Source organism: Hirundo rustica, chromosome 23 (genome assembly GCF_015227805.2).
Source record: "Hirundo rustica isolate bHirRus1 chromosome 23, bHirRus1.pri.v3, whole genome shotgun sequence".
Taxonomy (NCBI): domain Eukaryota; kingdom Metazoa; phylum Chordata; class Aves; order Passeriformes; family Hirundinidae; genus Hirundo; species Hirundo rustica.
Window position 1 is genome coordinate 2,265,084 of NC_053472.1, and position 22,407 is coordinate 2,287,490.

The following is a 22,407-nucleotide window of genomic DNA, read 5'->3' on the forward strand; positions in this document are numbered from 1 at the left end:
ACTAGGGGGAAAAAATAAATCGCGTCTCTGCTATTTAAAGTAACGAAGAGTTCGTGCTGCTGATGCAAGTATGCAACTCTGAGCCCCTGGAAAACACCTGAGCCACGTTACCTCATCAAGGAACAATGAGAAGAAGAGTTGTGATTGGACAAATCGGAGTGAGGACGGTTATATTCCGTTGGTAATTAATTAATTAGGGTGATGCTGCTCGGCTGTGAAGGGCTTGGGGGGAGCGGCTGCTTTTTGTGGGTTCTCTGTGGATGTGGGAGCTCCTGGACACAATGCTGGGGTTCTTCCCGAAGGAATTTGGACTTAAATGTTCTGTGGATGTTCCAAAATACACCTGGCTTCTTCTCCTGGTGTGGCTAAGCATGTGTGGAGACCCCCAAATTCTCTCTAGAAGAGGCTCCCCAAGGTTCTTGCGGGGCTGTGGGGGGTGCGCCACGAAGGAGACAACGCAGGATGGCAGCAGGAATGAGACATCACTGCGAAAACGTAAGAGAAATTTTAAAAAACTCATTTAAAACCATTTTGGGAAACAGAGGACTTGAGGGGGGAGGTCTCTACTGCCGCCAGAGTCTTGGTTGCATCCAGGTGTTGGAAGAGTTTTGGGAAAGTGTTGCTGCAAGATTTGTTTGTTCTTAAAGATATTTGTGTTTGGTGCTGAAAAACTTCTAAGCTACAACCTCCAAAACTTGCCTGGGGCTTTCTGCTGCTTCCCCATGTGTGGTTGTGGTTCTTGGGTTGGTGTTAAGTGCAAAAAATTAACTAAAAGTGGGACTAGAGGTTACTCCTGCCTGTGTTGGGCGGGATTTGGGTGCTGCAGGTGGCTGGGACGGGAATCCTGAAGTGGAATTGTTCGTTTTTAGCGAAGGCTTTTGTAGAAGTCACCCCAACTATGTCAATTTTGAGAGTGCCTTTTAGCTGTGTGTGACTACCCTGGGGAAGATAAGGCACCAAAGAAAACTGGCTTTAATCAAAACCTCACTTTTGAAGCAATATCTTTCTGCTCAAATATGAGCTTTCAGTTTGGTGGGGTTTTTTTGTTGGTTGTTGGTTGGTTGGTTGGTTTTTTGGGGTTTTTTTTTGGTTTTTTTTTGACTTTTAATTGGGCTCTTTGCAGCCTCCATCCTGTATGAAGCAGAGGGATGATGCATTCCTGCACATCCAGGGGTGTTTGTGAGTTCTGGAGCTGCCTGTGCTGTGCCCCTCGTGGTTTGGGTGCTCCCACTCCTCTTTTTAGTGTTATGCTGTAAATTTCTACATTGAGCAAGCTCCTGCGTCAGGTGGGTGTCAATAAACGCTGGAGCAGCTCTGATTATTTTCACAAGGGGAGTGTAGCTTGGAGCTGCTGCTGGTGCCCCAAAACACACAAAGTTAAGGGACAGCTCGAGTTTTTGGGGTTAACAAAGCTGATCCTGGCTTGTCCTGCTCCAGCATTAATCCTCCAAGGTCTTTACAGCCCCTTCTCCTGCTGGATCTCACCACGCTGCAGTTAAAACCTCGTGCCTCAGTTTGCCCTTTACCTCCAGCCCTTCCCAGCTGTTCCCTTCCCTTCTCCGAGGGAGATTTGGGGCTGCTGTGAGTTTTTGATGAGCTGAGCAGCCTTGCCTGTGTATCAGCACACCAGAGCTGGAGGATGCTGAGCTGCCAGAGCGATGCCAGCGCTTTTTAATGACGGTTCTGGAGGTGACAAACGTACCTGTCCCCCCACTGGCTTTTTTATTGCGGGTGGGAGAGGTCTTTGGGCAGGTTCTAACTCTTCCCGTGGTGTGAAGGACCCCTTGGGAGCTGCTGTTGCTGACTTGGGCTGGGGAGCGAGGCCAGTTAAGGGTTTAATTTATAACAGGTGCAAGCCAGGACTCTGACAGCTCGTTATGAATGGAGAAACGCAGAGCACAAGGAGCAGCGAGCTTCCTGAGCTCAGGTGTTCTGAGCAAAGCAGCTCCTGGTAACCCTCCAGCGTGGGAGGTGCTGATTTTGGAGCTAAAAACACCTGTCTGAGGTGCTTTGCCTTTCCCAAGCACCTGGATCCATCCAGGTCACAAGCACAGGGTGGGGACAGGGAGGAATTTGGGGGTCATTTGAATGTTTATGCTCAGTTTAGTTGAATTGTGCTTTGTTCACCAGGCTGCTCTTGGGAAGGGCTGCAAAGCTGCTTTGGGGCAGTTTTAATGGGATGGATAAAAACTTTGCTGGAAACAATGAACGGGTCTGAGTGTGCCGTCACCTGGAGCTCCTCCCGGGAGGAGAAATACCTGCAATTCCTTGTTTTGACAACAGTTTTCGATGTGGGAAGTGACTTAGAGTACAATTCCTCTTCTTGCAGTTTGGGTGGTTGTGCCAAGGTGCTGCTTCATCCCAGGACTCCTCTCCACCCTTTTTCCCTTGCCACAGAAAAAGCTTTTTTTGCTTTTTTTTTTTTTTTTTTTTTTTCACAAAACTTTGACTCACCACTAAACATTGGCCCAGTCTGGACTCTATCGGAATTTGTAGTCTCTATATAACATGCTTTGGACGCTCATGCTAAATGCTACTGCCATTCAGCTCTTGCTTTTTCCCCAAGAGACACAAAGTCAGGGAGACATGAGGTATTTCATGCAGCTTAATTAGATGTCTGGGGAAAATGAGGCAATATAAATCCTTTCCCTGATCATTTTCTGTAGTGAAATTTGGGGTTGCTGCCCGTGTTGCTGTGCTGTTTGGAGGATGAGTCTCTCCTGAAGACCTGCGAATAAGTGGGCAGGTTATTTAAAATGAGGGGTTGAATATGGAAGACCGACGCCAGAATTTTCTGTGGAATTAAGAGGAGTATGTGAAGTTTTGGGGTGATTTTCTCAGCTTGGGCTCCACAGCAATCCCAGCACAGCGCTGGAGAGTTGTTTATGAAGTCCTTTAGGTGCCTACATCAAAAATAACTTATTGCAGAGCTGTCCTCTAGTTACAGCCCTCCTTGCCTAGCTGTTAAAGCAGACTGGCTCCTTGCGTTTGATATTGTGGGTGTTTTCCTTGTTTTGTGCCTCCTTGGGAAGCAGAGCTGTTAACCTGGAGACAGCCTGTGCAGTGTCTGGAACAAAAAGGCTGTGATGGGACCCCAGTTGCTATGAAAATGTTGTAATTTGGTAGGTTCTCTGCCTCTTAAGCGAGCCTTTAAGTGAACAAGCAGCTGTGTTGTTGCTTTTTTTGCCACGCTCTTGCAGCTTTGTGCTTTCTGCCCTGTGATGTGGATTTTGAAGGAGCTCTTGGGCTTTGGAAGCTGTTCTTTCCATAATATCCCGACTCTGGGAATATTTTCTGCAAGAGTTGATAGCTCTGATCGCACATTGATTTGATAGTGGAGCTCTGCCTGCCAGGGGACGGGGGAACAGGAGTTGTGGTAAGGTGGGGACTGCTCTCTTCTCCCAGGGAATGAGTCAGGACTACAGGAAACGGCCTTGAGTTGTGCCAGGGAGGTTGAGGTTGGATATTAGGGAGAATTTATTCACTGGAAGGATTGGAACAGGGTGCCCAGGGCAGTGGTGGTGTCACCATCCTGATGCCTTAGGATTTCAGCTTTTCTCTTTTCCATCTGTTTGTAACCCTGCAGTTCTTTAGTGCAGCACTCCAAACCCCACACACAGTGGGAGCTGCTGCTTCCCCATTTTGCTCACACACAATTCCTCTCCAGGCCTGGCCGTCAAGGACACCTCACTGCCTCAGGCCTGAGAGATGGAAACAAAAGTGAGCTGGGGGCAGCAAACTTGGGGTCAATGACTTCATTAGCTGAAGCTGTAATTGGGAGATGAACCCCAATGTGCAAATGGCCCAAAGTGATCAAAGTGTGCAAACCCGTGACCATTGTCCATTTTGGGTGCAGCCCCTGGGGGGCTTTGTCTGCCCTAAATGTCCCTGAAGTCCCTTCAATAAATAGAACTGCTTTTTATTCCATTAATTGTGTATGGCCTCTGTTTTTAGGTAGCCCAGACAGCATCAATCCCTGGAGTGGTTTAAAAGCTGTGCAGGTGTGGCACTTGGGAACATGGATTAGTGGTGGCCCTGGCAGTGCTGGGTTTAAGGATTGGACAGGATGATATTAAAGGGTTTTTCCAACCTAAATGATTCCAGGAGTTTGCTGTGGTACTCCATTAGAGCAAGGAGTGGAGTCTCTTCGTAGCCAGTCCTGACTCTGGCAGGATGCTGTGTCATAATCAAGTGTTTGGGATCAATCCTCTGATTGATCCCAAACAGGAAAAGGAAATCCTTCCCCTTTTCCTCTGGGAAAGGGGAAGGATGAGCTGTCCTTGCACTTTCCAGCTTTATGTGCTCCACCTGGAGGATTCCTGGTGTCCCATGATTTGAACATGGATAATTGCTGCATCCAAGCTTGTCAGCTGCCCCAAGGCTTGGTTGGGATCCTTGCAGACATGGTCCACAGAGGGATCACGCTTCATCACATCCTACATCCCATGTCCCTTAAACCCTCTCCACAGGGATCACGCTTCATCACACGTCCCTTCAACCCTCCACACGGTCTGTGCCCTTCTGGGATGCAGCATCAACTTGTGTTGATTAACGTACTCCAGACTCATAAATCGAAGGAAGTGGATTTGGGGAAGAACTTTCCTGCCTCCAGTAAAACTTGCCTTTAAATTATTTAATGAGCTGCTTAAGCGACTCAGCCGTTTTGCATGGAATTTGTCAAGGCTCCACCGGCTCAACCCGGAGCGATGTGACAGCCATACTTTTATTACGAGCAGCGTATTAATCTTGGAATAGCGCTATTTGTTTTCCTCTCTTGCTTTTATGGTGCTTAAAAGCATGTATCTTCTCCTGAAAATCAATAACTAAAGCTATGAATAATAAAAAACACTGCAGCGAACGGCTCGTAGAGATCCTACGGATGGAAGTTGCAGCAGTAATGACTCTGTTTGCTATCCATTAAGTATGTGAACTCAGAAGAATTATGCAGATTATAATAGCTGTATCAACATAAGTATGTTTTGCTGATAGACTTTCCTGATTGGATCCACGGGATGTAAGCCTGCTAATCCCTTGTGCGGAGGACCTGATTATATTAGAGTGCTCTGCAGATCTGCAGATAGGAAGTTAAGGAACAATTTTAAAAAAATCGTTGGCTGTTGCGTGGGGTTTCTCAAAGACACCGTGTTTGGGTTTATCTGTGGAGCAGACGTGGGTTTTTCCACATCTTTGGTGGAAGCCAAAAGCCCAGCTCCAAGCTCTGGTGTGAATGTAGATGTTTTATGTGCGATGAGTGTGAGTTACCCCGTACTGAGCGTTAAATGCCACAGCAGTGTGGCACAGAGAGACTTGAGCAGTGATTTGGGGCTGGGAGGGGACCTTGAGTGCCCACGTGGTTGTGCTCAGCCAGGTGAAGAGCTCCTAACTGGATTTGGGGTGCTGCCATGGACCCTTCCTGGCCTTCATCTTTTCAGGGATATGGCTGAAGCTCCTAATGAAACAGCAGCGGGGAAAGGAAAAAAAAAAAATTCCCACCCTGTAATTAAAATAATCAGCTTGCTGCGCACTTGGCACAAGGTTAAACGTCACTGCAGTTCCGTGGGTGAAATTCTGCTTATTAATATCACCTTGTCAGTACAATGTGTCACCTCAGGAGGTGACGGTGCGCTCTCGTAAACGACAACACGCTCCACAAAACCTGCTTCCTCCTTCTTTTTACAATGTTCCAGCTCCCCTAAAGCTGGGCGAGCTGATGGATCCTCCTTGCCTGGCTGGGGTTTCACTGGGGAGGTGCCTGCAGCGCCGTGTCCAGGTCTGGCCCCTCACTGGAACAAAGACATTGTGGGATGGGGATGGAAGGTTTGGGAGAGTCAGTTCTGTGAGGAAAGGCTGGGGGGGCTCAGCCTGCAGAAATGGGGCTCAGGGGGCACCTTCTCATTCTCTACAACTCCCCGACAGGAGGGGGCAGCCAGGGGGGGACCAGGGAACAAGAGACAGCACAAGGAGAATCCCCTCGGGTTGCAGCAGAAGTTCAGGTTGGATATTAGGAGGAATTTCTTCATGGAAAGGGTTGTTAGACATTAGAAGGGAGGTTTGGAGTCCCCATCCCTGGAGGTGTCTAAGGAACACCTGGATGTGGCACTCGGTGCTCTGGGCTGGTGACAGGCTGGGCTCAGTCTTGGAGGTCTTTTCCAGGCTCAGTGACTCTGAAGATGCCTGGCTTTGGTGCAGTAGCTGCAGCAGCTGAGCCATTCCCTGAGGGATGCACAGCCACGTGGAAGGTGTTCCAATCCCCCACTGCACCCGCTGGCTCTCCTTGGCCCTGTCCTTCCCTGTGGCTCTGGAGCTCCTGGTGCCTGACAGACACCTTGGCTCCTCTCTGCCCCTTGCATCAGTGTCTGGAGAGACCATGGCAGCTGCAGGAAGGAGTGGAAAGGACTAGGCAGAAAAAGATACCCCAGTCAGCAGAGACAAATACAAAACTGAAATGTGGGGTTTTTTTCTTTTTCTTTCTTTTTTTTTTTTTTTTTTTTTTGGTCATGAAAGCACCTCTCCACCAGAATATCTTCTCCAGCATCTCTGCTCCGTGCCGAGGGAGGGAGAGGGGAGCAGCATCACAGCTTGTCAGAGTTTTGGGGATTGCAGTGGGAACTTCTGCTCTGTGAACTGGATGAGTCTGTGACAGCGTTTGCTGCAAAACTCCTTTGTTTTCCGGGAGAAATCAGCCCTGAGATGAGTGTCCTCGGCTGTCTTTCGGTGTGGGGGAGGTTTGCAGCTGGCACTGCTACCTGGAGTGGACCTTTTGTCCTCGTGGCTGTCTCTTGGCCCCCACTCAGCTCAAATTTTGCCTCAAGCATGGCCAAAACAAGGAAATTTATAGCTGGATGGTACTTAAGGATCCACAGGACAATCATTTATAGCTTGAATTCCATCTGGGACATGAATGCACTTGATTTTGATGGGGTAACTCCAAGGAGGGAGCTGTGTCTGTGCAACAACATCAGCTCTAGGGTTGCCCTCATCTTCTCCGTTCAGAGTGGAAGAGCAATGCTACGGATTTGGCTCGATGAGGAATTTGTATTTAATACTGGTAATTTAGTGGCTAGGGAACCCATTTTGCTTCGTGCCACGGCGGCGTTTCCTCATGCAGCAGCCTACCCTACCCCAACGAGCATCTCATTAGCAAATAAAATTGTTATTTTCGGGCTAATGCTGTGAGTTAATGTGATGTGAGCATCACGAAACCCCAAACGTGCCGCACGCAGAGCGGGGCGAGTTGCAGTGATGAATGTCATGCAAAACTCAGAGGCACTAATTGAAGGTGGTTTCAACAGAATATTCAATTAATGCTCTCTGCGTCGCAGACAGTCTGGAAAAGGCGCTGTTTTCTCCCGAGGATCTGTGTTACTGTGCAACAAACAGATGAAAATGAACCGTTTTACGGCCTTCTAATTGAAAGTCGATGCACCGGTTTTATTAAAATTTTCATGGTGGGGGGAACTGGATGCCCCAAGGGCCCAGTAACGGGATGAATAAGCTCCCTCTCCTCTGCTGCCTCGCATCCAGCCTTGGGCTGAAGCGACTGAAAATAAATTCCCGAGAAATCCCTGGTGGGATCTGTGGCCTCGGCATCTCCTGCATGCATGGATCCATTTTCTGCGTCCTCTGCAGGATCCTGGGAAACATTGCTTTGTGGGGACTGGTGGGTAAGGAGAAGGAAACAGCTTTGCCTATCTTTTTTTTTTTTGAGGTAAAAAACTAGGTTTCTTACAGCTTTGAGTCTTTTCCCCTATTTCTTGGCGCCACATATTGAGGAGTTGAAGCTTATTAGTAGGAGAATGGAGCAGAAGGAGCTTCTCTGCTCTTCCCTATCACCTCTCCAGGGCTGACTGTCCTTTAGGGTGGGAAATGAAATCATTTATTGGGGAATAAAATAATTAAAGGAATTAATTAAATTTTTCTTTTCTTTTTTTTTTTTTTTTCTTTTTCCTCTTGTCACCCTGCTCCTCTGCGTTTTCCAGCCAGTGTTTGGCTGCCTGGGTATCTGCAACTCTTCCCAGCCTGCCTGAGGAGCCGTGGATGCTCTTGAGGACATTGGGAGGGATTTGTTTCCTCCCTCTATCATTTTAACGGCTCCACTCTTGCCCGATCTATCAATTTCCAAAAGTTATTGGCAGGGATTTGTGATGTATTTTAAGCAAAATGCCTGGATCTGTGTGGTTGCAACTTCTGGGTGCTGGGAAGCAGCAAAAGGAAGACGTTTTCCATGCAGCTTCTGAAAATCCCTGTGCTTGATGAATGGGAGCTGTAATCTGAGCCATTCCGTGGGGCTTCATGTGACTATTAATTTATATTCTTGCCCCCCAATGATGATTTAGCTATTTTAAAGCCTTATTTATGACGAGTTCCTATCCCCATTTTGTCACGGTGATGTTGTTGTGACAATGGGAATTTACAGTTCTCCCTGACAGGAGCCTGCAAGCCAACGGGCTGGGTATTTTTTGTATTCCTGCAGGCCCAATTTGTAACATGAAGCACTTAATAATTGTTATTAATGAACCTGCTGTGGTCGGTCTATGGACCCAGCTGGAAATCACATCTGCCATCAGATTTGCAGCAAACTCTTGGAGTTGAGGGAGATGTGAGCAGCCAGTGTGGTGCCCGAGGATCAGCGGGAGCTGTGCTTGGCCTTTGTTTTTTTGGGGGGGAGAATCATGGAAATTTTAAAATCTGAGCGGCTGCTGCGTGAGGTAGCAGGATCATAATGACGAGGATTAAAACCCCAGCTGCTGGTTTCTTAGGGACAGGGTTGCTGGGACAATTAAATCCGTGCTGCTAAACAATTGCTGGGGACTTTAGTAAACATCCTTAGGGATTTTCAGAGCCATCCCTCATTTGAACGAAAAGCAGCCCAGATTTTTGCAGCCAGTCAGGGATTTCTGACCAGTTCCAGTCTTGGCTATCCAACCTGGGATGGAAAGATAACAGATGCTTCTCATTTATCCCCATCCCTCCCGCTTGGTTGTGTGTGACCTTGAGAAAGGTGTTTAATCTTCATTCCTGGCTGGAATAAGGAGATGCTGCATTCCTTTGGGTCGTGGCCAAAATGGTGTAAAGGTACAGGCAGCACAAGCTTTACTGGTACTACCTTCGATTAAACCTTGCAAATCTCATTCCTGGTATTCCCTCCTGCCTCAGGATACCCACCGGCTGGGGATAACGGGCTCGGCTCTGAGTGGAAGCATCTTCATTACAAACAGCAAATTAAAACGTTGTTTGGAAGAGCACAGATGCTTTCCAGCGATGATGTCAGTAATTAGATGACTTGAGAGGGTTTAATCATCTGAGCACCCCCCAGCCAAGCCCTCCTTTCCCAACCCACATCCCCACGCCTCGACCGCAGTGTTGGAAACGAGGCAATCCTTGCGAGCATCACGAGCGGATCTTCTCGAGGAGGATATTTTGCATAATTGGTTTCTGACAAGGCCTAAAAGACTATCTAGAGTTAGGCGGCTGAGCGTTAATTTATGCGCGCTCTCCTCAGCGTAACTTTGTTACATGAAGTGTTATTTACGAGGCAGGCTCAGATCTATTGTGTGTTGGCGAGAGCGCCGGGATAATGGAGACGTATCGCTCGTTGTGGCAAGAAGCTATAAAAGAAATGGGTAGATGCTTCTCTGCAGTTATGGACTTAATTTTTTAATGTGAGCTATGGTAGCGATTGAGAGTGATGTGATCTGGTAGTCAATGGGAAGCAGGATGGCAGAGGGCTTTGATTCTTTTTTTCTTTAGTTTTTTGGGGTTTTTTTTGTTTTTTGTGTTGGAGTAACTTTCTTCTTGGAGGTGTTTTTTGAGCCTTCTCATGTCTACCAGCATTTGAAGTGATTTGAAATCGGAATAGCAGGTATTGACACGTTCGCTGCTTTGTTTCTCTTTAATTAAATGTGAGGCTCGTACTTAAGCTTAAATCATATGAAAATTTAATCCCGTATATTTGATATGATACAACAGCCTAGAAGAGGTGAATAAATGGTGTTTTGCTGTCATCAATTTGATGCTTCTTGACTACTTCAAGCACTTCCACTTGATGGAAAGGGTGACTCTATCTTCATCCAATTCTGAAATACATTTGAAATACATTTTTTATGCCCTTCCACCAGAGAAATTCTGTCTTCGGCCGTGAGTTTTGGTGGTGGTGGCTTTGATTTGAATGGGAGTGAAAAGCTGTGTTTCCTGACTCCTTTAAACATTGCAGGCAGGAACATATCTCGGGTTTGCATTACCTTATTTACGTCGTGGTTGCAAAAACACAAAAGGGAAACAACTGAGGGAAAACAAGACTGAGGTTAAAGTTGTTTTGAAACAATGCAAATACCGGATTTGAGCAGTATCAAAGCAGGATGATTCAAAGTTGTTAGATGTGATTTTTTTCCTCCTTCTTCTGTGAAATGAAATTTCTGCAGGAAAAGACCTGACTCCGCAAAACGCTTCTCTTCCTACAAATCTCATTTCTCTGACGGAAAGTGGTTCCATCCCAGCTTTTTCCAGTCAAACTTGCAACTTACCCTTTCCTGGGCCAGATTTATTCCTTTGCTCAACACGCTTCCTTGTAATCGAGACATCCCCAAAGCTCTGGGAAAGGAATCAAAACAGCTCCGGGTACTTCAAAGGGTGGAAGCCGCTGTGTCAGATGTCCTGCCACAACTAATCCGGCGTGTGATGTGACCCCTTTCCAGGTGTCCCTGCCTCTCTCAAAGACCTTGAAAAGAGCCCAGACAGACTGAACTCAACTCCTGCTTAAATCCCCTGCCTGTGCTTCTGTCCCTGTGAAAATGCCGTGGTCTGGGGGATATGAAAGGCGCACGAGGCAGATGAAATGAGAGACAAGGGGAAAGCAGGAAGCGCGCACGGGCGGGGAAGGTGTGAGCGAGAGGGAGAGAGTAAAGGCTTTACTGCAAACGGTAAAAGCCAGCGTGAAACAATCAGGCTGGACGTAAAGCCAACAATTTACCGAGAGTCCTGCCGCAGTAAATCATGGCTGAGCTCCTGCCGGTGCGAGCAGAGGGAGCTCAGGATGGGGAGCAAAGAGCTTTGCGTGAGCAGGGGTGTGTAGAGGGAGGATGTGTGGGCTGGGTATGTGAAAAGCACATTTCTCAAGACCCTATCTGGGTCTGCAGCTTCCCCCTGAGGGGCAGCTGCCGTCTCTGCCCTCTGTCAGCCGGGACAGGAGCAGAGGGAATCGTTTGAGCTGTGCCTGGGAAAGTTTTGTTGGATGTCAGGACAGGGTTCTGGGCACAGTCCTGAGGCTGCCAGAGCTCAGCAGAGCTTGAACAATGCTCCCAGGGATGCCCAGGGTGGGATTGTTGGGGTGTCCGTGCAGGGCCAGGAGTTGGAAACTCAATCCTTGCAGGTCCCTTCCCATTCAGGATATTCTATAATTCCATGAAAACTATGGGTCATCCTGGCTCGGTTCATAAAGGGCAGATGATCAGCTTCATGGGACAGCCTGGAGAATGCAGAGAAACTGCTCGTTCTTGGCTTCTCCGTGGGCTTTCCTGCAAACCCATAATTTCCTGGGAGCTACTTAAGGGAGTAAAACCCCACCTGTGTTTCAGTTCATTGAGGCTTAGCGTAACACCCACCAGAACTGGAAGGAATCTATTGTTTAGTCCTGAAATGTCATCCCAAAATGATGCAGAGGATCCTTGTTAATATTCTCTTGGAAGGCTGTTTGTGATGATTCTTCACTTTTCACTTTGCATTTAAAAGTTTTTCTTTAAGGGCTATCACTTAAAAATATTCTTTGCAATTATGGTTGTTAAGAAAAAAAAAAAAAAAACCACCACAACTTAAAATCCCCAAGGTCAAAGCAGTCTCTTCTTTATATGGCTCTCAATAAATTACTTGAAGTCTATTCATAGTATAGGGAAGACCTTTTTATGTAGAAAGGATCATTATAAAGTTGCCAGGTCGTTAATTACATTGGGTTCTTCTACTTGCTATGTGAGTCATTTCCTTGAAGCAGCGAAGATCCTGGTGAGAGATAATGCAGTAAAAAGTGCATTAAAATGCCTCAAATGTCCTTTTGCTCATATCTGTACATCAGTCAGAACGACAACTGGTTCCAAAAGGGCACCGCCAATTTAAATCAATAAATTTTTACCGGCTTGGCTGTGACCCGTATAGATACTGGGAGTCGAGGCAGGGGGCTGGTTGTTGTCGATGCTCAGAAGTATTAAAGTTTAATAGACTCTCCAGTCCTATCCTGGCTGTCACATTGGTGCAAATCCAATGAGAAATCCATCGCTGCCAGTGGAGAAATGCAGGTGCAGGAGCAGAATCCAGCCCCCGGTGCCTTGTTTACCGGTCCGACCACCTGCTTGAGGAGATAAAGCAGCTGCTATCTCTGCAGCTTTAAATGTGACATTCAGCCACTTCGATGCCTGGTCCCCTCACCGCTTGAGATGCTTGTTGATTTTTCTTAAATGTCAGAAGAGTTTTCAAACGCGGTTTGAATTCGGCTGCCAGGCTTGGGTGGCACTGCTGTCACCTCCCGCGTGGCTCTCTCACGAGGTCCTGTCAGTGTGGGAGTGTTGATTAAAATGTTAAAGTGAGGGGAAATTATCCCCCTTTTTTACTCGCAGGAAGTTAATTTTTTGCTGTGTTTTACCCCCCATCCCTTTCCACAGGCACTGGTGTGGGGTTGGGCTGATCCCACCCTGTTTTTTTTCCATCCTGCGGTGGTCAGAGACAGGACCAGTAAATAAGTGCAGTCTGGCTTTTCCTAAGGTGTGGTTTTTTGGCGGTTTTGGGGTTTTTTTTTGTTTTTTTTTTTTAATGGTGCCCCAAAAGAAACATTTTGCAAGGGAAAGCTCAGTCCTTTTTCTCTAAGTTTTTCTCCTCCAACGCATTCCCCTGATCCTCTTCATTTCCTTGGGAATAATGGCATCACTTGGTGCTGCTGGCATCAGGAGGAAGAGGAGGTTTTATCTTTCAGTCTTGCTTTCCAGAGGGATCCCTCATATCTATGGGGGAAAAGAGCTGAGGGAAAGCCCTTGGAAGGTGTCAGCTCTGGCTCTGCCTGCTCTCTGTTCATGTGAGGTGTCCTTTTGAGCCTGTGCAGGAACAAACTGTGGGGAGACTAATTCTGGTTGGAATTATAAGCAAATACCAGCTCGTCCAAGCAGATCCGAGAGTCAGACCATGAAGCTGTGAGGTGAATCCATTCTGGATTTGGTTCCCATGGTTTTTTTGCTGTGTAAGGTGGCTCCAGGTAAAGCCAGGCAGGATTCCTCCTGCCTCCATCGGCTCTGAACAAGGTGAGTTGTGGCTGGGAAGACAATCCATGCTCTCCCAAGGTCTCCAAGCCCCAGTGGCTTGTCAAGCCCTCAGCAGGTCCTTGAACCTAGAGGAGAAGCATCCTCTGCATTGGAAGGACCACTGCCAGCCTCACTGTGGCTCTTTAGGACAATTGACACTTTAGATTATTGAGGTCTTCAAAGCATGGAGCTGATCAGCTGCTTTAAATCAGCTTTGTCAGCTGGAGATCGCCCCAAAGCTGGAAAATGCTGTTTTTTCAAAAGCCGTGGAGACAGAAGTGTTCAAGGCCAGGCAGGACAGGGCCTGGAGCAGTTTGTTCTAGTGGAAGGTGTCACAGCCATGGCAAAGGGTTGCAATGAGATGTTCTTTGGGGTCACTCCCGGCCCAGATCCTTCTGGGCTTCTAGGATGTGTGTTCTAGGAAGAGGAGGAGGAGGTGTGCAGCCACAGAACCCTGGGCACTGCTTTGCTCAAGAGGCATTTTCAGCACTCTGAGAGTCTGACAGGAGAATTGCTCTCCCCTTTTGAAGGGGCCAGGGTGGCCGTGGGGCAGGACAAACGTGCTGTGCCTCATCACGAGCTCGAAGCCTTCGCTATCAACCCTTGAGCCTTTCACAGCCTAATTACAAATCGCCCGGCGCATCGGTTACGACGAGCAATGAAGATATAATCACTGCTGTTATTTGTCCTTCCTGGCTCCAGCTGTTAAAACAATTCCTCCTTCATAGCCCAGACAATTTCATGGCTTTAACGTGTCCCAGTCCTGCGTGTGAGGAGCCACGCACCGGAATCTCCATGAAAGCAGCCGATTTCCTGCGTGAAGCCCGTGAAATTGGGGAAGATAATATTTTCAGAGCTGCTGGTGCCCTGATTGCATGTTTGTTTGAAATGACAGTTTATGTTGTCTCTCTCTTTCATTAGGGAGGTTCAGCGATCGCGATGTTATTAACTAACAACAGCACTCACTGCATATAAACATGATTCTGCAGAGACACTCCAAGGAGCACTTGAAGGCAGAGGGGAGGGAGATGGAGGAGGAAGAGAGATGTGATGTTTCTTGCTCCTTTTCATTTTTTTTTTTTTTTCTTCCTTTCCAGAGGAGGGAAGGTTTGGAAGAGATTTTTAACTAGATTAGAAGCTCGGGAGAGTTTCATTTTGTACTGAAAGCGCTGACAGCGAAGGGGAAGAGTAGCACTGACTCCAGGATGGGATGTCTGGCATTCCTGCAGTGCCAGGCTCTTCCAGGGCTTCAGACAGAACACTGGGAAGCTCCTTTCTGTTCAGTCTTAAAGATGGGTCTGATACAAAATTTTCCATCTTTTTCACCTTGCATCCTTGGCTGCTCATATCACACATCAATCCATACACTGAAATTACATCAGCAGTTGTGTCATGTGATAACGACACATTAACAATCTGCATTACAGCAAATGATAGGAAATCAGTTTGGGGTATTTCCCCAGTCTTGGATGTGTTGGAAAATTCAGTGGTTTGCTCTGGAAAGACCTTCTAAAAGTTTTGGGGAAAAAAAAGATTAATCTGCCTCCAGACACTCTAACATAGTGGATAGCCCACTTTATCATGATTTTTTCTTTTTCTTTTCACAACAGAAAGTAGCAAAATTTGTATTATGTGGCACTTTCTTTTTTTTTTTTTTTTTTTTTTTTTTTTTCCCTCTTCCCCTTGTGTGATCAGTTTGGACAGGCTCAGGTGTCATCCTCCACCAGGGTGGGACATGAGGGTCTGGCGTTGCCTGGGCAGATCCTTTGAGCTGTACCTGGTGAGATGCAACGTTCCGTGCTGCGGCTGTATCCACCCCCCAGCGACTGCAGCGTCTCCTGGAGCGGATCCTTCCTCCACTCCCAGCTCCAGCTCTGCGTCAGGAAAATGCTGTCACTTCATTACCAGCCTGTGACTCCATCCCAGCAGTCCCTGTCCGAGGGCTCATCGCTGTCCTGACAGCTCCTGTGACAATTCCAGTGACAGGGCTGCTCTGCCTGGCGCCTGCCAGGGGAGCCGGGGCTGCAGGATTGTCTTGATGCAATTCAGAGCTGGGAATCAGTGTGGGCTAATGAAACTGGTGCTGGGGGGAGGGAAAGGTAGCAGGGCCTTTCAGATTTTATAAGGATGTCATTGGATGGTGAGTTGCTGGAGTTTTAATGGGAAGAGGCTTCTGCAGCTAAAATATCCCACTCAAAATTCCAGCAGCGCCTCAAAACATCCCTGCTCAAGTCTTGGTGTGCGACTTAGGGTGACTGGACTGTAAAAACAGCATTTTCCCCAGGGTCTCCTGGGCTCCATGTGGAAAACCAGCAGTGTCTGGGGGCTGACAGTGAGGATGAAACAGTTCAGCTGTGGCATTTGCCCTTGGAAACGCCAGAAAGGCAGCTCTGGCTGTGGGGCCGAGCAGTTCGATCTGTGGTTGTTCCATCCCTTGCTGGGATTGCTGGGAGAAGAGAAACTGGTTGTCCTATCCGGACTGGGGCTCATTTGGGGCTTTGCCCCTAAATCTGTGCTGTCTGTGCCATGGAGGAGGAAGATAAATTGGTTTTGTGTGTGCACCAGCACCGGACCTGCGCAGTGGATGTGCTGCTGATTTCCCATGCAGCCGGTGCTGCCTCTTATTAAACATAAATAGCTGTGAAATGGACTTCGGGAGAGGAGGGGAGGGGGGAGATCTATCCTGAGGTACAAACTTGCTTCAAATGAAGCCAGTCAAGTTGTTTATAGCCAAGACTGCCCATTATAGGATCCTGTTTGCAGCGAGTTAACTCTCTGCCAAGCGGTAATTGTTCAGGCTAAAAATTTCCATGCTCTAAGTCTGCCTGGGGCTATGTGAAATTGGGGGAGAGGGGGTGGGTTTTGTCTGGTTTAAGGAGGGAGGGGAAAAAAAAAAGTGACTTAACGAAGCTGAAGAGATGCAGTCTCTCCATGAGATGGAGGCAGAGACTTGGAGTTTGGCAGGGGGATGTGGAGGCTGTGCAGGAGCCAGGGTTGAACAGGAGTGAAGTGATGGGTCTAGAGAGAGATAAGTGTCTGTTTTCATCTCTACCCCCTGGTAAACAGGAGACTTTGTGTCTGTAATCGCTGTTGTGTTCAGCCCTGGATGGGCCGGTTGGTTAATGCAGCTCTCCTGGCTAGACACAGAAAAGGTTCAGAGAGATTGTTAAAGGGGTTTGATGAAAGGTATAACAATTTAGGAAATGGCAGAAGGCTCCTTTCAAGCCTTAATTTGGCCATTTGCATGGGTTTGTTCACTGTGATTGCTCGAAATGATGTAATTGGGTGTTATTTTCTCTATGGGAGAGCTTTGTCTCCTGCCTGGAAGTGCGAGCTCCAGTGCAAACACAGCTCCTGGCTTCTGGTGTGAGTCCATCCTGCCTGCAGGAATAACCACGGACAACAAAAGGACAACAGAGCCTGGAGGTGTCCTCGGACGCTGGTTTCCAGCAGCCTGTGGTTAGGGAATTTCTGAGCTGGATGTGTGAGACTGCTCTTGCTCCAAATCCCTTGATTTCTTACAGGTTTTTCCCACACTCGTGCCTATCACGGCACTCTGGCGCAACGAGTTTTGAGTTAAATAATGAATTAATGTGCGTGTGCACAGACAAAACTCTTTGGTTTTGATCTCGAAGCCTGAACTTCAGAGCTGCTCGTTGTCCACGATGCCGCTGGAGGAAGCCAGGGAGCTGCATCCTCTCCCTCTCCCTGGGAGGGATGCTGGGCTGGGGTGGTACCCAAACCTCCTCTGAGGGCTGGGCTGGCACTGCTGGGCCGTGTGGATCCCTCCCTGCGTGTGCCAGCTGATTAGAAAGCAGAAGAATGGCAAGAGAAAATGAAAATGGGAAGGAGCTTGACAGCCCATGGAGAGGTATTTCAGCTGCAACACAAAACATTTGGTGGTAATTATAGAATAACCTTCATTTAAATGCAAATAAGCCTGTAATTAAGATAAGGGCTCTGTCATTTGCCAGCATTCCTCCTTCCTTCCTGTGCCAGCCATGGCTTTGGAGATGTTCCCCATCTCGCTCTGGCGCTGCCTGTTTGTTCGGGGGCTGCTGGGATGAGGGATAAAGGATAAAGAAATCCAGTTCTGCCGCCCTTGGAGCCCATCCCAGCCGAGCAGAGGGCTCTGGGATGGGGTTGTGTCTCTCTTAGACCCTGTGGTTGACAGTTTCTGCTAAAACCCTCACTCCAAACCCATCTCAGCTCTCTGGAATCGAAAGCTGGGTTTGGGCTGTGCTTTGTTGTTGAGGTGAAGATCTCCACTGGCCGTGCTGAGGATGCAGTGTCCTGCTGCATCCAGCTTGGGGCTCACTTTGGAGCTCAGTTCACTCAAAGTCAGGGCGCTGCACAGCTCCCACTGCCAGGGTGGGGTGTAAGGAGGGGTGTGGAGGGTACTCAAGATACAGTTCTGCGTGAGGCCAGCGTGTTGTCAGCCCACAAAGGTGTCTCCAGCTCTGAGGGGGACCAACAACCTCCCAGAAATGAATAATTAGTGAGATGGCTGATCGGAGGTGTTTTGAAAAAGCAAAAAGGTTTTAATTAAAGAGAAAATAACGAACTATACAGAACAAAGGAGTAAAAGCTGTGCACAGTGCAGGGAGGTCCCCTGCACCTGCTAAGACACCCTGAGAATCTCTGTGCCCTCTTTTAAGTTTTTAATGATCTAGGAGGGGTTTTTGGCTGCTGCCCAATAGAAAACAGCCACATTCCTTGAGGAACAGCTCAGGGGTCCAACAGGTGCCTTTGTCCTGGTACTCGGCCAATTATGGTAAGAAGAGCACAGAAGGTTCTGGTTCTTCTTCCTTAAAAGTTCAGGGGTGAGGCTTAAACCCTTCTCCTAATATGGAAACACCTGCTCAGGTGTGGGGGTGCTCTGTGGCACGCTGACACCTCCTTGAAGTGAGGACTGGCCTTCAGTGGCAGAGATGGACGCCACCTTGGTGTGACCCAGCAGGAACCTGGTGAAGCCAAGGCAGCAGCAGGCCACATGGGCTGCGATGGCAGAGTAACGACGCTCTCCGTTCTGTTTTGGAAACACCAGCGTCACAGAGCCAAAAAAACGCAGGTGATGGCTTGGAAATAGCAGGTGTGGGCAGGCAGCAGGGCTGCCATCGCTCCTGGAAGTGCTGGGACAAGCAGGAGCTGGGCTTGCACCGGTTCTCCTCGCCGGGGAGGGAAACCGGAGCGCTGGAAACAGCCGCTGCTGGAAAGGTTAACCAGCAACCTTTGCTTAAACTGTCTCAATCTGTATGAAATGTTATCTCTCTGCCTGACTAAAGATATGTGAGCCGAGGGAACCGAGATGCTCCCAGATTGTATTTATCTAGCCCTTTGAAAGGGCGTTTGAGGAATTAACTCGGCGGCTTAGGAGAACTTAAATGTTCCGATAAGTGGTTGGGGCCGTCTCCACCTGTCGTGGTGTGAAACCTGCGCTGGAGCAGCTCCACGGCCTGATTAGGAGGAGGAAAAAACTTCATCCCAGCTGTAGAGAAGCTGCCAGGAGTGCTGGTGCCACTGCCTTCCTGTCTGGACCCATCCCTCGGGTGTGAGCCGCGGTGCTGGGGCTGCCCTGGCTTCTCCAAGTCCACCTGCCTTGCTCATTCCTGTGGAAGTGATGCCTGGTGCATTCACTTCTTCCCTTTTTCTTGTCCATCCTTCCTGGGAGGCTTCTGCAAGTGTCAGAGAGGAGGAAACAGGTCAGACCCTGTTGTGTTGGAAGTGGAGGTGACTCCAGCCTGCTCCAGGAGTCTTGGGGTGCTTTTCTGGGATGATTTGGGACTTGGAGCTGAGGGTTTTCCATTCGTGGCTCCTGGGGATGGAGGAGAAAGGCATCCAAACCAGTTGGAACGGGTGCTGGTGTCGATGATTTCCTCTGGATTTCTCCCGGGCAGCACAGGACATCCCGTGATCTCTAAGGTGTAAAATAAAGAGGTCACATTTCTCTCAAATACTGGCAGCAGGATTTACTCTTTGGCTGCTGAGCAGGGCAGGTGGGAGAAGCTGGACTGAAGATTTTATTTTCCTTGCTGGAGAAGACCAGAAATTTACAGCCTGCTGGCCACAGGTGATTTCTGTGCTTCCAGAAAGTTCCAACTGGAGAGTGTGTGGGAGTGTAAAGATGCAATTAAACAGCGAGATACAGCAGCAAGCCCTCAGGCTGCTCAGGAAAGACTCCAAAGGAGCAGAGAGGAAAAAAAAGGAAAGGGAAATTTGCCAGTAAAGGTGTTGAATATACAAAGAATACGTCGATACAACTCTGCTTTTAATATTTGAATAACATTGACTGTTATTATGGATAATAATTCATAATAACAGCCAATAATATTAAAATATTTGATTATTGATTGATTTAATATTTGAATATTGATAGAAGATTGGCAATATTGGTTTAATATTTGAATATTGATAGAAGATTGGCAATATTGATTTAATATTTGATACTGGCCTATGAATAATTCCCCTCAATGTACAGGCAGCTCAGTGACCTATGGAGTGATGCTGGGGGAGCGGGGGACGCCTGGACGCGGGATAAACGCTCGATAAGCACAAAGGGGAGGAAGAAGCCCTGCGGGAAGAGTCTTCCACTGCCCACGAGATGGCAGGCGGTGCCCATGCAGCACCTGAGCGCGTCCCGCTGGGCTGGGGGTAAAACCGCGCCTCGGTCTAAACTGCCGGGTTAGCCAAATCCTCCGCATGGGGGGCTCTTCTAGCGCGTCCAAAGCCAGGATGCTGTGGCATCCTGCAAGGTGGGAGAGGATGGAGAGTCCTGGGATGGTTTGGGATGGGTTAGGAGGGACATTTAAAGCTCATCTCGTTGTCCCCTACCAGGGGCACGGACTCCTTCCACTACAGTGGCTTGCTCCAAGCCCATCCATCTCCTAACCCTAATCCAACCCAGCCTGGGCTTGGACACTCCCAGGGATGGAGAGACAAGAGAGAACCTTGCACCGCTCTGTTTTCTCTAGGATGGAGCTGATCCTCCTTCCCTCCGGCAGCCTGGAATTCGGACCTCAGGAATTCGGACCTGGGATGGGAGCATTCCCCTGGGAAAGCTCTGTGTGCTGCGTTAATCCCTCATCAGCTGCCTCATTGCTGCCCCAGCTCGGTGTCAGGCTCCTGGTGCTTTGTTGGTCGCCGCCACTTGGAACTCTTCGTTTCCTTCGCTTCCTCCCAGTCCAAGCAGCTGTTGGGTCTTCTCCTCTCTCCTCCCTGCCTCTTTGAAACCAATTTGAAGGTTTCCTGGGTGTAAATCTGCTTTTAAGTTGAAAAAAAACCCCAAAAACCAAGGAATCCAGCCCTTTACCTGCCTGCCAAGGGGGCGTGGGGGGTCCAGAGCTGCCTCACCTGGCTCGGGAAGGGGGAGAGTGGGGTTTGCATGGGGTCAGAGCTCCCCGAGGACGCGTTTGGGATGCGATCCCATCTCCATCGATGGCCCATCCCAAAGGCAGCAAAGGAGACCCCATCAGCGCAGCAGAGGGCAGCAGGGCCCTGCTGAGCCAGTCCGTCCTGCTCTGCGCTCCTTGCCCCGATTGCTGCAATAGCTCATGTGCTACAAACAGCCCCAATTACGGTATCGATCTCCTACACGCTGGGAGCTGATGGTAGGTCCCTCCCCAGCTGGCCTGGTAAACAGAGCTCTCCATCAGCAGGCACTCCATGAATGTCACAGAGCAGCTTCCTCCTCATCCACAGCCCAGGGAGGAAAGGATGAGCCATTTTGGGGGGAGTGGGAAGAATTTGGGCCACCCCCTGCGCACCACTGGGCACTTTTTTGCGATCCTAAAGCTGGATTTCTTCACCACGAGTACCCTGGGGAGGCTGCAAGTGGTAGGCTGGTGGTCCTGTCCTGTTTTTGCTGTGGGCTGGTGATCAGCTGGTGGTGCTTTATGGAGCTTCCCATTTTCCATGGGTTACTTAAACATGCTCCTGAGAAGAGCGATTTCTTCCCACCAGAGAGGCGGGAGAATCACAGAATTATTTTGTTTGGTTTAAGAAATTGAGTAGAACCACTAACCCACGTCCCCAAGTGACACATCCACATGGCTTTTAAATCCTTCCAGGAATGGGGACTCCCCACTCCCCTGTGCCAGAACTCACCAGCCCTTTGGGAGCTCCTTGCTCTGGTTTAGGAGGGAAATGGGATGTGATCCGTGGTCCAAGCTAGGGGATCCATCTTTTGGGGTTATTTTTGCATTGCATCACATACCTGAAAGCCAAATTCCTTGCTCTACCCTCGTGGGATTTCATAACGAATGAGAAAGTTGGTTTGGTTTGGTTTGGTTTGCTCCAGCCTTTGTAGCTTTCATGGCTGAGCCAAAATAATCCATCACTTGCAAAGCCCTGGCTGCAGGGTCCTTGAGGACAGGGAGCAGAATATCCTTCCTGGAATATTTGAGGTTCAGCTAGACGTGACCAGACACGTGTGATGGATAACGGCGAGTCATGAGTGGATGAGATCTGCATTTTTTTCTGGCTGGCAATGCAGTGTGAGGCATGGAATGTTTTACTCTGCAGAAGCCAGCAGTGTGTGGGGCATATTAATTTGCCAAACCTTTAACTGGAGCTCTCCGTGCTCTTGGGAGCTGGATCACAGCTCAGGAGGGTGCTGCTGTCTCTGCAAGTTCAGGGATTTTTAAATTTTTTTTCTCCCTTCACTTTACTCATCTGGTCACCCTGTACTGCTGATATGGGTGAAAATTAGCAGAGTGCAGTGTTTGCTTTAGAGCTGATTCCTGGTGCTGTGGGAAAGCTGCTGCCCTGCTCTGTCCCCATGCAGGGGACACTGAGATGAATGAGTGGGGGGTTCCAGACTCTGGTGGAGCTGCTGACATTACATTCACCGTCCATCCCAGCCAAGGACAGCAGTGTCTGCTCAGAAATGGCCTCCACAGCAGTGTTTTCACTGTCTCCAGCTAAATATTGTGGCAGGACCCTGGGATATGCATCTCTCCTTGGGGTGAGATGCTTGAGGAGCAGAGAGGAGAACCAGCTTCCTTGGCAGTACCTGCTGCAGCTCCCTGGCTTCCTCCAGCAGCAGCCTGAGCAATGAGCAGCTCTGAAGTTCAGGCACTGGGGTTTTGCAGGCTTCAAGATCAAAACCAAAGAGTTTTGTCTGTGCACACGC

The 22,407-nt window shown here is 48.7% G+C and overlaps 1 long non-coding RNA gene across 1 annotated transcript; it reads left to right on the top strand.

Annotated features, from left to right (window-relative positions):
- The first annotated feature begins 196 nt into the window (after positions 1 to 196).
- LOC120762661 (uncharacterized) lies at positions 197 to 21,833 on the top strand. Its single transcript, XR_005703950.2, has 2 exons — positions 197 to 495; positions 20,249 to 21,833. It is a non-coding gene; the product is annotated as an uncharacterized LOC120762661 (long non-coding RNA).
- The last annotated feature ends 574 nt before the right edge of the window (positions 21,834 to 22,407 follow it).